The sequence below is a fragment of the Anopheles coluzzii genome, chromosome 3 (assembly GCF_943734685.1).
Source record: "Anopheles coluzzii chromosome 3, AcolN3, whole genome shotgun sequence".
Taxonomy (NCBI): Eukaryota; Metazoa; Arthropoda; class Insecta; order Diptera; family Culicidae; genus Anopheles; species Anopheles coluzzii.
The window spans coordinates 90,877,729-90,892,897 of NC_064671.1; the positions used below are offsets into that span (position 1 = coordinate 90,877,729).

The window sequence follows — 15,169 nt, forward strand, 5'->3', positions numbered from 1 at the left end:
GTGCTTAAGGTGCTTTTATACCGGTGCGAGTTTGGTGCAACTGCCACGGCGATGCGAGTATTTTTAGTCCGTTTGAAAAACCGGTTCTAAATAAAAGTATACAAAGATACAAATATACAAATGTACAAATATATAAGAGACACATTTGCGCTTAGTTAACGTTCTCAACCTTTAAAATAGTAAAAAGGAAACCTAAAAAAGTTTCCCCGCTACGCTTGTTGGGAATGGTTTCATCCGCATTGACAGCTGTCATCGCGCAAATGCTATTTGGGTCATTCTTTTCGCGCACACACACTCACACACGCACACACCGATCGAAAGCCAGAGGGGTTATTTTGCTTCCCTCAACACAAAAGGCACTTTTCTCTCTCTCGGTGTCGGTGTGTGCGGACGCGTTTTCTGGCTGCGAAGACGGTAACGTGAAAATGGAATTTCTCTGGCCCAACATCATCATCGCATCGGGTTTTGCCGTTGTAACGTTTAGTGTGTGTGTGTGTGCGTGCGTGTTCGAATGCAAATCCCAAAACTAGTGAAAAGCAATGAACTTTCGTATAATTTGCTCACGATTGTGGAAAGAATTTTGTTCCACAACCTCTTCCTCTCTGTCTCTCTTCTGCCCCGTTACGCGACAGGGGTGCGCTACTGATGCGAAGGAAAAATAGCCCCGTGCCAACGTGACCCCATGGCGACGGCGGAGTTCTCGTTCGGGAACTGAATGTGTGTGTGTGAGTGTGCATGCGTATGTGTGTGTGTATGTGAGAGTTGAATGGAAGAAAGCGACGGCTCGGCCGTCTGTCTGGCTGGCGCTGCTGCTGCTGCTGGCCCGTTGAAATCGAGCAAATCGGCAACGCAATCTGCCTACGGGGCGGGCCTCCGATTATAGAACCTCCGCGGCATGTAAAGTCAAGAAAAAGACCCAAAGTTGGTCTCGTGTGCGTGTACTGCAAAGAAGGAAAGACGGTGGATGCTGTGAAGTAAAAACTCCGTCATCTGCACGCCTGCTACGGGCTGGCTGTGTGTGGCTCGACGGGGTGCTCTGGCTGGCTGGACGGCAACATTGTGCGCTTGACTACGCCGACTCGTCGAGATATGGCGGCTGTGGGCTCTGCGGCTTGTCGTGGCGGCAGCCGTTCGATAGCGAGCTTTGTTGAATGAATTTATTCCATCCAAGCAAGTGGATCTAACTTTTCGTGCAATTGGAGTAGAAAAAGAAGCCAAGGCGAAGACAAGTAGCGTTGAAGTGGCAGGGGATGCGAGGGTAGGGAAGAAAAAGTGCCCAAGTAGTGGTAGCGAAAGTGGCACCGGTTTTTCGTTGTCACCTTTCCATCCTGCTCTCTCCCTCTCTCGCACAACGCTCGCTCACTTTCACGCTTCTACTCGCGCTCGCTCTCTCTCTCGCTCTCTCTAATCGCTTTTGGTGACACTTGAACGTCACAGGGTGGTTCGTCGGGTAGCGAAAAGGGAAACAACAGGAAGAGCAGAGAAACGATGTTTTGTTTCGCTTGCTCTCTCATGTTTTGTCGTGTTCGTGTTGCCTTTCACGCCAATTGAGAAGGGGGCCGCCCGGGAGTGTGTGTACGCGCGTTAGTTTACCTATGCGGTCCGTGCACACATGCATGAAGAGGAGTTGGAATGCGTGGGAGTGTGATTTTCTATAAACGCTTTGCTGGGTGTGTGTGTGTGCATGCGTGCGTGCGGTCGTGTGCTGTTTTTTTTTGTTTCTTCACCACCATCGCGTGTGTGTTCCGGGAGCGTGGGAGGGAAGAGAGACTCGTGCGTGCGTTGTTTTCTTGTTGTTTTTCCTTCCTTTTGAGATTGTCACGAATTTCATTAAAAAGGGAAAAAGGTGAGCAAAAGGAAACAAAACACACAGGAGGTGTTGGAGGATAACACGGAAAGACAAGTTAGTAGGAGTGGGAGAGAAAGAGCAGAGCGAGAGGGAGAGCGAACTTTCAACACATTCACGCAGCAGAGCAAAGTCGATCGATCAGATTGTGAGGCATTTTTTGTGTATGTTGTTTGTTTGTGTTGCGCGTTTGTGACCCTGCAAGCGCGGGTTCAATACTTACGTTTCGACCGCGGCCGTTTGTGGGTACATCGTTCTTAATACGAATTTGCGTTCCATTTTTTCCTTTCCTAAAGCGCAGTGCTAACAACAAACCGTAGTGTAGAGTGATTTTGGCGCAAGGAGCAGTGTTCGCCGCCCTGCGCGTTGGTGTGGTTGTGTAGAACGTGTGCGTGTGTGTGTAGAACCCAACAATAAACCAACGGCAAAAAGTGTTCGGGGGGTGAGGTGTACCAAAGTGCAACAAACGCGAAAGAATCGACTCATTTCGCCTACTATTACCCTACGTTCTTTCGTGTGAGTGTGCTTGTCGGTGTGCGTGTGTGTGTGTGCAGTGTTTTGTGTCAGCTGTCAGGTTTTAAAGCAGGCGCCTGGCGGGTCCGCTTAGCGTGAACAGCGACGCGAAATTGGATTGTGGCGTCGCGTAAACAGTGCTGAGACCACAGAGACGCACATACACGTGTGTGTGTGTGTGTGTATACGCACATACAGAGAGCAACGCCGTTCGTCATCACCTCCTCCTCGTGGTCGCCGCCGTCAACCATAAAAGGTGAGTTAAATGGGCGACACAAATAAACCAGCTGCTGGGAGGGGTGAAGGTGGGGAACGAGGGCAAAGGGATTGATCTTTCAACATGCTAACGAAGGTGACGGACTCTTTGTTTGTGATTGGGTTTATTTCCTTGATCTTCACTCCAATATGCTTAGCCTCAGCAAGGGTACGTATGACGAGGCTAGATTTTATGACCAAACTATGGCATTTTGGGATTCTTATTTAATTACGTTGATCAACAGCATCACAGCAACCAGATGGGATTTACCATGGGAATAGTATCATGTAAGCTATATGCCCATTTTAGTACGATCCTTGCGAGTGGCTCGATGGTCTAATGGCATGCGCGCTTACGCTTCAACCAACTTCGCACGCAGTTCGAATCCCATCCAAAATGCTGTTTTTCTGCTGTATACAACACATCCAGGGCTTTTCTGTTAAAAGTAATAGTACACCTGCATGGGAAACATCCTGCAGGCGGCCACTTTCTTTAATAGGTATCTTGTTCGGTGTTGATTCCGGTGTTTTTGTGTTGCACCGAAAACGAAAAACTCTTCTGTGTATGTGTCCATCCAACCGGGGACATCTATCTCACACACAACAAAAAGGCCGCACGCGCGCGCAGGCATCTTCGTCTCCCTATCTCTATCTCTCTCTCTCTATCTCAGTCCTGTAGGTCGTTCTCACATTTCGCGCACCACCACCATCACTACCGCGCCCATGCTCCTCTTTATGGAGGCGCTTGCGGTGTGTAGGCATTTTGGTGCAACTGTCCGGGTTAGCGGGAGGAGAAGACCCTCTCAACCCCCCCTCCCCATATCCCACCAGGCCAAGCATGCTTCACCAATGTCATTCATGATGGGCTGTGCGTTTGCTGGTGCCGTGCCGTTTGGTTTATTGGTCTCGTACTATAAATAGTACTACACAACACACACTCACACATGCACACAAGAACGCTATCACGTGTGTGTGTGTGTCAGGCAGGTTTAAACGTTGTTTTGCTTTCTTCTTCGTCCAGAGGCAGAGGGTAAAGTGATACTATTTATGGTTTTGTTGTTTATTATTTTCATTTAATTCGATTTAAACACCAAAATTGCGACTTGAACAAAACACAAAGCATGTGTGTTTGTATTAATTTAATATAATGCAGATAAAGCTACAAAAAACCTAGTCCAAGTGTGCTGTGAGACACACCTTTGTGTGTTAGTGCGACAGTTCTCATGCACTAAAACGGGACTCGGGGAAGCCCTTGTGCCGTGGCATGTGTCGGCAATTATGATTCCCTCAAGCGCTCCTCGGCCCGATCGATATGGCAAACACACACACACACACACACTCTCGCTGTATCTGTTTCTAATCCAGTGCCGCAAAGCACAGTCATAGCTTCAGTGCCGCCGGATGGTCATACCGAGGTTGTGTGTGCTTGTCTGTCCGTCCCTTTTCCAATTGCACCAGAATGGGCGGCAACGGTCCGGGTACTGTAGGGCGGGTTGAAGACGGGAGCAGCATTGGTAGGCCATGATTTTAATGTTTTGCCGCATGAAGTACGAAATTTAAATGTTGTTTATTATGATCGGAGCATTTGACTTAATGGCCATTTGAGTGATCAGAATGTCAAACAAAAATATGGAATTTCGTGACAAAAAAAAACCGAAATCATGCTTTGCATGCGTTATGGCCTTTTCATCCTATTTTTTGGCACCACATGCACGAATGGGCTGTGGGAAAAATAGTTTGAAATTCCACGTGAAACTGCGTAGAATTGTTACGTATTTTATATTTAAACTTATTAGCATTAATCTGGTACACCAACACTGTTTCAACCCAAAACAAAAACACATTGCAATTTAGTGCACATTTGCAGCTTTGTTGCGATATCTTTTATGAACACTGCTTTGCACCTATGTTGTATCATCACCATCGTCATCGCCATCATCATTATAATCATCATTGCCTTGCCGTACGGTATATTACCCACCGAATGTGCGTCCGTTGTGTGTCAATCTAGGTCCAATGATTTAAATGCCTTTGTTGGAGGTTGAATGCGCGAAATGGCAATGGCGTGCACGGAATTCTTAAGCGCAACACCATGTGCGCCTGCCCCGGGTCGGCCAATAGTCTGATCTTGGCTGCCTCCAGCGTTGTCTCACCCCTCACACCCCCACACCCTCCCATAGCCAATGTTGCTGCCCATGTGGTGATGCTTTTTCAAAGAGAGATGACCAAAGAGGTCTCCTCTATTTTGCTGCTTCTTCGTTTTCTGCCTCAAATCAAGGCTTTTTGCAAATGTGTGCTAAATTGGCACCGTCGAGGATAGACGATTGTTTAGTGTCGATTTTCGAGTACACTTGCTGCCTCGATCACGTAACAACGAGCATTGGAAGCATGAGGTGCGATGAGGCTTCATTTGAATAGAGAGTTTGTTTGAAGCACACGGTGAAGCAAGCTTTGAAGTTACTTCATGAAAACTAACTTGAAATAGAACGGCCTAGTTGTTTGTTTGCATCGGATGTAAAATGAAACCCTTGCGTGCATCATGAATGAAGAAGGTGTATGCATTATTTTCATGGTGACCCACAATTGGGGAAGAAATTTATTTAAAAAAAATGGAAAAAATCGTTCTCACAGCTTTTCACGCGCCCCGGTGTAATGGGTCGGGAGCGGGATAAGTAATCGTGTTAGTTTCCGTGTCCGCCAGTACTTCACCGCTCAGTCTCGTGATTGCGCGAGCCGCCTGGTCGCAGCTCACCCTGCTCTAGCAGCCTCACAGAATGCTTGGCCGTTTAGAAAAAAATCGACTGCTGCTCACAGCCACAATTTAAATCAAAATTTCCCTCCCCACCACCTTCCCGGGTCCCGGTCATGGGAAAGTAAGTCGAGTTTGTGCGTCCCGACCCTCCCGAACCAACCCGAGACGAGAGGTGGGGCTGTAAAAACGGCTGTAACGATAGCGTAAATTGTGGGGTTATGGAAGTTACCGCTCGTTCATAATTTAACTATTATTATTATTAGTACGTTGTGCCATTGTGGGAGGGAGTTGGACGGGAGGGAGAGAGAGAGAGGGGACAGTATAAGTTGCGCGGCGGTGGCGTAATTTATCCGCTGTAACTGAGACTTCAAATTCCAGCACGCGGCGTTCGAGCTCCGGTGTGGAGGAAAGGATCGCCGCAAACATATTTTCAGCTGTTTTCCGGGGTTCACCAAAAGCTTTTGATGTTTTTTTCCCGCCTGCAAAATAGTTGATACCATATTTCAGCAGTACCTTTTCAATATAACTATTCAGATTCAGCCGTTTTTGTGACTGTATAATCATAACAAATGAAATAGTGTGTATTACAATTGCGACTTCCGGATGGAAGAATAGAAGTTGCAACATTTATGGGCTATTAACAGCTATAGCAAGCAGCAGACCCGTGGTGTAGTGACAGACGCTCAGCCGCAGCACGCAAACGGTCGTTAGTTCAAATCTCATATGGAAAAACTCACTGTGCACCTTCGTGTAAAGCCAAATTGAACTATAAAATTTTTATAAATGCTGCTTCAGATCACTTGACTATTAGAAGGAAAAGAAGGATAAAAGCGCGGATGTTTTTAACGGATGATGTAAAATTCGCTAGAATCAGTTACATGTTGCCGTCATCAACAACGAGGAAGAGGGAACTAGAGTTCTCCTTAGCAATGATGTCGCTCTTTTAGTTTTGCTGGTATTTCTAGCCATTTGTTAGCTCCGAGTGAAGTTTGTAATTAATTAAAAGCCCTCTTTAAAATACTTTGCGATTCCTCAGAACTGCTCCCCCCTCCCCTTCAGTGTTCAATCGTGAGCTTCCCCCCATCACACGGGACAGGGCGGGTGGTACGTAATAGCTTCACTTTACGCGTTCAATTTGCGATGCGAGATTATTCATTCATTCGCTCGTTAGTATGCTTATTTGATCGACAAACCGGGCGCTGCGGCAAACCTGGACCAGAGGGAAATCCCTTCCTCTGTGTTCTATCGATACAACGAGAAGCAAAAAACGCGCTTTGTGTGTGACGCGACGCGTCCAATCGCGATCGAGGAGATCGCGCGCGTTTACTACGCAGTAAAGCAGAGGCGGCCGTTAGTACGGTCCGCGAGAGATCATGCGTCCAAACGCGCAGACCTTTGTGTTGGCGCCGTGAAGGTAAATTACCGCAAAATGGATAGCCAGCCTCCCTCTGGACATAAAACTGAAACGCTTGGAGGAGGAGACAGGAGATATCAACTTGAAGATACGTTTTGGCAACGATAATTCCGTAACTAGATGATCGTAGTTGATGTTGCCGATCATTAATCTCATGTTAATTTGCATTACAATTTTGCGATTAGCTTATTAGTCAAACGGTAAGAAGATATCTACTTTTAGCACGTTTTCACTTATAGCTCCCCCCCCCCCCCCGCCTCCTGCAAAACATTCCATTTGATGGGCCAAAAATAGGTTTTGTTTAAATCATAACGCTTGACTCAATTCAGGATTCGCGCGTGGATCCTTTACCTCTGCCGGTGCTATTTATTGTCCTATAATATTCACTGCGTGTCGCTGTGTGCCTCTCCTGTTGAGCTCTGTGTATCGGGAGGATGTGTTTTTTTAGTCGAAGAATTATTTTTAACTTCCCATAGTACCGAGAGTGTTGAGTTGCCTGCCGCGTGCAGAGGGAGGAAGGATAGAAGAGGAAATATAATATTTTAGCTCGTGCATGATCGTGCGTGCTTCTGCGTGATGGATTAAAAAAACGGCGGAAAGAAGGCAACTGAATGAGGGTTACAATAAACAGGTCAGGTGTGACGAGGGTGTGTGTGTGTGTGTGTATAAATATATCTCTTGCTCGACGAAAGCGCATGTTTCTCACGTGTGCGATGGTGATTGAGCGCATGTGAAGCAGTTTCCTCCAACACGGTGAGTTGAACGGGCTTGGCTACTTCTGCTGCCTTCTCACTCCCCCAGGGGGAGCAAGGGGCAAAATACCAAATGCATGATTTGGCACAATCTTCCCTTCATGATGAGGGAGGTGTTTACACAGGAGCACAGGAGCGCGAGAATTGTGCGAGAATTGGGAACGAAGAAGGGTCACAATTTTCCGCGCACACGGGGTACAGCTTCTTTTTGGCACAGCCAGCAGCAGTAGAAGCTGCAGAGGTGGTGAGTGTTTGTGCAGGTGAATAAAATGTTGTTTTTGGCGACATGCTAAGATGGCCTATTAATAATTCGTTTGTCAAAGATTCCTTTGTGTTGTGCCGTATTGTTTGCAAATATTAAATCGTGCAATTTTAATGGTAGAATGCGTCGCAAATGGGTCCAATTTTGTGAACCAAACTTTCATTTATTTAGCAGAAATATTCCAAATTTTATTTTATTAATGCTGCTCGTACCTAGATGGCGCCACTACATATTGTTCGCAAGCATCTTTATAATCGCTTTGTTTACGTTGTGACAAACGTTGGAGAGTCGCCCCGCCCTTGGGCACTATCTCTGTTAATGTTTATGCATGATGAACTGCACTCTTTCCGCCCTTTTGCCATGAACTCCGACGACAGTCCTTGGCCCCCTCGTTATGAAGGATGCACTCGAGCATTAGAATTTTAAATCACTTCCTTCGTGCGCGGGGCATCGCCGCTTTGGCGATCGCGATCGCAATCGGACACTAATTGAAAGTGAACCGTGCTCTCTCCCCGTCCTCCCGCCTTCCTGATCGATCGATTCACATCGGTCCATATTTGCCGACTGCTGTCAACTGTCAACTTATCTGCCGGTCGTTCGTACGTTCCGATTTGCAAAAGCGGCGCATAATGTCCGGATCCTCATTTGTCGCAGAGTGCGCGCAATGCGATAATGTTGCAACAAGTTTACACAACGCAGAGAGGGAGGGAGGAGGGCGGGGGTGCATCATCAGCACAAGGAGATTAGTGTCCAAGCTTCCCCTCCCCATGGACCGAACCCCCCCCCCCCCCCCCATTGCGTAGACAAATGAGTACAAATGATGGCGTTGCTGCGCTGCTGCGGCGTGCAAAATCTGAGCGATTTCCATTCCGGGACAGACCGGCTATGGGGACGCACAAGTGGTGGGCCCCTTTTTTGGTGGTGGTGGTGATGATGATGATGGTGGCCACAAACGAGAGCGCTGGTACACTACCCCCATGTACCTTTGCCCCGCTTGCACTTTTGCAAAGATGCATTTTTTGGAGTCATGCCACGGCGCGAATGCCAATGCCGAATGAAGTGCGGCGCGCGGTGCGAACGTGTGTGCGTGTGTGGACGAGGCAGATATCTAGAAGGCAAACGATGATGAGAGGGAAGATAAGAGGAAAGACATGCCTAGGTTGGGTTGGGGGGGACTGGGTTAGGAATCGTTTCCGTGACAAAACGGCAGGAGCAGCGCATACCTTCGATCAGCTGACAAACTGTGTTAAGAGTGTGTCCCGCGGGTGGTAATAATCGGAGCGGAACAGGTCTGGGGGACTGTGTTGGATTGCATTCCTTGTCAATCACAGCACAACCGATTTGTGGATGACTCTGTGCATGACTCTTCTGCCGTGGTGTGACCAAGCCACAAGCATGTCGAAGAAGGAAGGAGTGGAGTTTGTCGGGCGTTTTGTTTTTGCATCGTTTTATTTCTCGCTTCCTCATCGCTTGTGACTCGGTGTGTTGACCGTTTCGGATGCGTGTCGAGATTTGTGACCGTTTTACGACTCTCGCGGGCTTATCTTGTGTCATATTGGGCGGACGCAGCGGCACTGCCGAAGGTTTCGTGTGGCATTTCGCACATTTGTTCGTTTTTTTTTGGTTTTTTGGGACAGCTAGAATGGACGGGTTTGGACAGGGAGCTTTGTTCGATCTTTTTATTGCAGCCTGTCGGCCTGCCACTCTGTAAATGCTGTCCTGCAACCCCATCCACCCCCTGAGCGCGATCATCCAACGCGATCGCGCTGCGTTCGCGGCCGAGGGCAAGGTAATAAAATTGATTTTTATTCAAATGCGAATATGGTATGGGCCGGCTGGCTGACTACGCGCTCTCGCACACACCACCCACCCACTCGGTGTCGAGTACTACGTACGTACGTCCAAAGGAGCCCGTTTCGCACGTTTCTTTGTTTAATCCGGCACTGCCCCGGCTACGCCTTCGGTTGGTTCTGCGGAGAGTTGCTATTTGCCGCACGAACGACCTGACGGAAGGCCAGCATTTGCCAGCAGTACCACGGGGGCAAACAGAAGTGCGGGAGATTAAGCAAGTCCCGGGATATGCTTTCAAAGTGGCAACTTGATCTCTGTCATTCTCGTTGACTCGATTGTGAAGTGGAGAAGGTGGAAGAGAAGTGTATTGCAAATCAGAGTACAGTTTGGAAAATGATTTGGAGATTGGCCTGCCCTGAGCCGGGGGAGAGACAGGCCAAACCAAAACGATGGAATACAAATTGAGCATAATGTCCCAATGCTGTACACATAGCGCCGGGACATCGGGTTGCTCAAGTTTCGGTTTGTAGGAGGGATTACGATAGGAAGAAGGAATTTTAGGCTTATCCGAAGGACGGATAGCATTGTTTTTATTGAGCCATTGTATGGTTGTTTTGGGCGCTAACACAGATATATCTTGCGGCAGAAGGATGTCGGGGTTTTCCCAGGCCTTTTTTGTGTGTAGCTAAAGTTACTACGACATACGAGAATGGCAGGAACATCAGGTTTTATCAGGTTTTACGAGTATCTTCTCCATAATGGTGGGGTTTTTCTGAAGAGATGTCGTTGTACAATCAGAACCAAGATTGGTGATACAAGAATCTTGAAGAATTACTTGCTCTTCATTGTTTGAATGCATCTGTTGAACTTTTGGGAACTTTCAACGCAATTCTGGATACTTAAACTCCAATTTCTTGAGTTCTTGCACTGACAAACGGGTGACTATGGGCTACGTAGTATAGCTCTGCTCTAGAACATGGTATGTTAAGGTTGTTGTAGGAGTTGGCAATTGGATTCATGGAATATTAAAGAAATGTAGACTAAAGGGATCTTCGCATCATCTCGATGCTCTAATGTTTCTGTTATATTTGTTTTCATTCAAAAAATAGTTGGAGAAGAACCCGTAAGACATGCAAACATCGATACATTACATCACCATCTTCAAAACATCATCTACAACCCTTTTCAGAGCAACTAGGTTCGTTTGAGCACAATCGATATGTCCTAGATGAAAGACACATACAGCCAGCCAGTCAGTCCATCGGTATAGAGTCAGTTTAGCAACTTAGCATGTGACTTAGTCTATTGGTTTGTTAATTTTATGATCACCAGAGCCAATATCATCATTCTACCACAGCCCCAACACAGAATAGGAAATTACCCACCTCCTCCACCACGGTATTTGTTTATGGCATTTCTCTTTCCTTGCTTTTGAAGCTAAGTGCTAAGTGGAGGTTTATCGATTTTCTGAAACCATTCTGCTGTGGAACCACAACCAACGGACAACAAGAAAAGAATACTTCGGCGTCGGCTAGAATTCATAGCTCACACATTGCGCGTTTGTGCGTTTGTGCTCTAATAGGTAGGTGCGGTTTCATTTGAATATTGGATTTTTACTAGTTGCGTACGAAGTTGCTTCTATTTTGGACATGCCAGAATAATAGTGCGACGTTTTGGTGCCGTGCGTTGGACGAACTTCTCTCGCGGCATTCAATTACGATTCGCGCACGTCAAGGGGAGAGGAGGAGTACGTGGTGACCTTTTTCACGGTCTCACCAAGTGTCTTCCATTGGGGGTTTCAAGTATTGGGGCAAATATTGTTCTATCTCTTCATTTTTTAGCCGACAGAGAGGGAGAGCGATTGAAGAGAAACTAACACTGCCGATGACTAATTTCGTTGCCAAAACTGTACCAAGACCCGGTGGGCACGGTTATGTGACGAGAGTCAGTTGTATTTGCTTTTGGTGGTACGTTTGGTGGCATAGGCACAGAGAAACACAAGCGCGTGCTACCTTTTTGCGTTGCAAAAGTTTGATGACCGATCTGCACGGACAAAACCGAACTCAACTCCACCCCAAATAGGGTGGGGAATAATGATCTTGAATCTTGAGTGAATAGCCAGCCTGGCCGCTCTCGGCCTCTTCCTAGCCTGCACCTGAGCCGCGTGTGTGTAGTGCGTCCATGATCCATGTCTCATGACTCATACTCTGACAGGCGATTCAATGCTGAAAGTTGGAGTGTGCCTTTTGAGGTCTTTTCAGGGGGCTTCTGCTTGCTAGACACACATATTGCTTTGAGTTTCAATTTCTTGAGTTCTTTACTAGACCAATCTCCAATTCCAATGCAAATATCTCCAATAACTTCAATAATAACGTCGGAAGGTAATATTTTAAGAAGGTTGTGGGTCTATTTTCATACAGACGCTTCACCGAACGACATCACCCTGTAAGATGTCAAACACCTTCGCGTGACGTCACAAGGTTGAGAACCGAGCAGGAGAAGGTTACATGATCATGTTCAGGAATCGGTCAGCACCAATAAAGTAAGAAAGAACGGAGCAAGAGAGAGAGAGAGAGAGGAGGGAGTATTGTTTTGCCACGCCAGCAACGTCAGCGAACAGATAGATCATCGTGTGTACTAATAAGGAATGTCGATGGCGCGCCACGAAGTTGACGTTGCGCGAACCACCAAACACACGGTGGAAGAAGGAGCACAGAGCAACGACGGTTCAAATGTGGACAGAGAGTGGTTTCGATTTTTGTTTTGCTTATTTAAAGGAGTTCACTACTGCTACTACTGCCCGGCCTCAGCCACAGAGACTCGTCAGCTGTGCTGTTGTTGTTGTTGTTACGTCGGGAAGGTGAGGTTTCTCGGTTTACAACAGCTCCCCAAAAAGGCTGATTGTTGGGTACACTTGACGGCGACACTTCTACCGAGATAGGGCCGCCGCCGTACCCGTGAGTGGCCACTCGAAAGACGCCCCTCACGATTGGGTTCTCACAACGCTGGCGCGCCGCCCGATGCTTCGCGAGGGTTCAAACAATGCGGGGAGAAGGTGGCAAAGGCAATCGAAATAGGAGACGGACGGCGCCGACCGAGTGTGGTCGCTTATTGTGCAGTCGCGATGAGACCATTTTTCGCTGTGGGCTTCCATGTCGATGATGATGATGATGATGTGATAATGATCACACGGTAGCACAGTCCCAGAGGTTGCTAGATCCCATTCGTTTATTCCGCCATTATGCTTAGCGATCGTGCCATTACACACCCACTGAAATTTGTACGAAAAAACACAGAGGGATCCAGAGTGTGGGTTGGAAGGAGGGTGGTGGTGGTCAAACATGCACACCTACCACCCTCTGGCAAAGGTGACGTAAGTGGGACTCTCTAGGTTCGTGTGGCTTTTTGATTCATTTCAATGCTGTATTCTCTTGATGCTGTGGGAAACGTACGCCACAATGTGGAAAGTCCTTACGGACGGCGAATTTTCTACTTCGTTTGATTCATTACCCTCTTCCTCAGGCTTACCGAGAGTAAGTGGCGCGACGGGCGCGATGGTTCACGTTGTTGTCAATCGATAAAAAAGCGGTAGAGAAAGTTAGTTTTGCCCCGCCTTTACTCACTGCACTGTGTTATCTTCGTTTGTACCATCGATACATCAAGAATGAGTCCAATGACACTCAATGTACTTGAAGTCCAGGGGTGGGCAAATCGTCACTAGTTGCTACATACCTTAAAGATTGTCACAAATTACCCAATGAGGAATAGATGACAGATGATCAAAGGAAACATTTCCGTTTATGAATTGCTAGGAATAGTAATAGCTTCAGTTGAAATTGTTTATAAAGCTTTTCAAGTAATTACAAAAACTTACTTTAGAACCCTTTACTAAAGCTGTCTTGGACCTCTAAAGCACTCTTTTCTAGGTCCAGAATTAAAGAACAAGGTAAAGATTTAAAATCATCAAAGATTCGGTGAACCAACTAAACGATTACTCTCACTATTGCAAGTAAATCACACTCCAATTGCTCAACCCTGGCCGGCGGATATTATGTCACAGCGCTCGCAAGAAGTTTCACCCACTTTTCCGGCCACTGGCATTTGCACACAACCCTCTCTGATAGTACGGGGCCAGAGTGGGAGGTAGTATAGGCCCGTCTTCCGTCCTTCGTTCGTTCGTTCGTTCTCAATCTTTCGGGAGAGCTACCTATAGGTCCCATTGTCATCCTGCGAACGTCGTCAATTCTTGACTTTTTACCGGGCACTGTTATCTGTGTGTGTGTCGGTCGTTTCCGTGAAGCCCTAGTACAGGGGGGTCGCAAAACCCCTACGAAGAAGAAGAAGAACATGAGGAAGAAGCGGGCTGGGTCGTTACACTATTGTGGCCGCGATCTTCCGCCACTAACGCCGGTAACAGAGCGCGTTAGAACCCCGCGCTTGAAGTGCAATGTTCCCTGGTTTCGGGGAGTGCATTTGCCTACACTCTCCTTTCCTGCCCCTGTCTACACCGCCGGTTTGTGTGGTGCATGCAGTGATTGTCTGTCAAGGAAATGGGAGGAAGGCCTTCTTTTATAAAGCCTACCACCCGGGGACGTTCTTTCGCGCGGCGTTCGTCCCTTCCTTGATCAGGTTCTATTTTTGGGGGTCGCTCGGTGGGAAAACCCTATCCCACGGTGCCCTTATTGCCGTAATTTGTGCTCATTTTTTGTGCTGTTGTGTCGCGCGTGTGTGTGTGTGTGGAATGATTGCAGCAGCACTGTAAAACTAATGTTTAATGCGCATGTTTCGGGGTGGGTACGTTAGAGATAATGGGGCACTTTTGTGTCACAGTTGTTTGTAAAGTGGAGCAATTTGGTGTTGTACAATAAAGCTGGGGAACATTTAAATAACAAACAAGTGTTAAGAAACTTTTATTTTGACATCATGCTTTATTTAATCTAATTGATTTTAAACTTTAATCCAAATAACAATGGTTGAAAACGACGCTGGCGTCAACAACCATTTTAAAAATATTACTGTATTTTCTTTTTCATCCATTTCCTCTCCATCTGGTTCCCTATAAATCATCTACCTGTCATTCCCTTGGGTGTAATAATACGTGTCACAGTGTTGATATACTTTTTGAATATTTGAATATATCCTCTCCCCGCCTCACACTCACCTGTAGTCAAATTACCAACCGTGTACTGATAAGCATAACGTTTTGATTTTTCCAATTCGCGCACCACACGCATCGCCCACACGGTTCCTCCCTTAGAGCTTTTCCTTTTCGAATGACGTCAATCCTGTCCTCCTGTCCTGTGTCCCACCTTTGTTTGTTCCTTGTAAGGGACAGATGGAGCGACCGTCCGCTAAATGGCATTCCATCGATCGCTACAGTTTCTTGTGCCAGGGGTGTTTTTTTTTGCTGTCACGCATAACCTAAAACGGAAGCACGAATATGGTTGATGATGAGTGCAGATTTCCGGCGCGGATAATGTGGTGAAAATCATCGTATAAACACAAAGCCACACATACGCCGTTTGTGGTGCAGAAAAGTGCGAGAATTAGAAGCATGCTCGGTTGGTTGTTTGGTTTGCAAGCA

At 47.0% G+C, this 15,169-nt stretch overlaps 1 protein-coding gene across 3 annotated transcripts in view; it reads left to right on the forward strand.

Annotated features, from left to right (window-relative positions):
- The first annotated feature begins 296 nt into the window (after positions 1–296).
- The window catches only part of LOC120959129 (serine/threonine-protein kinase Genghis Khan), a 50,083-nt gene continuing 35,210 nt past the window's right edge, over positions 297–15,169 (forward strand). For 2 of the 3 annotated variants that reach the window (XM_040382294.2, XM_040382297.2), the window contains exons 1-2: positions 297–414; positions 2,148–2,615. The gene's annotated coding sequence lies outside the window, so the exon portion shown is untranslated. Of the gene's footprint in view, positions 415–2,142; positions 2,616–15,169 lie in introns of all 3 variants that reach the window. The other variant, XM_040382295.2, reaches the window with a different exon arrangement.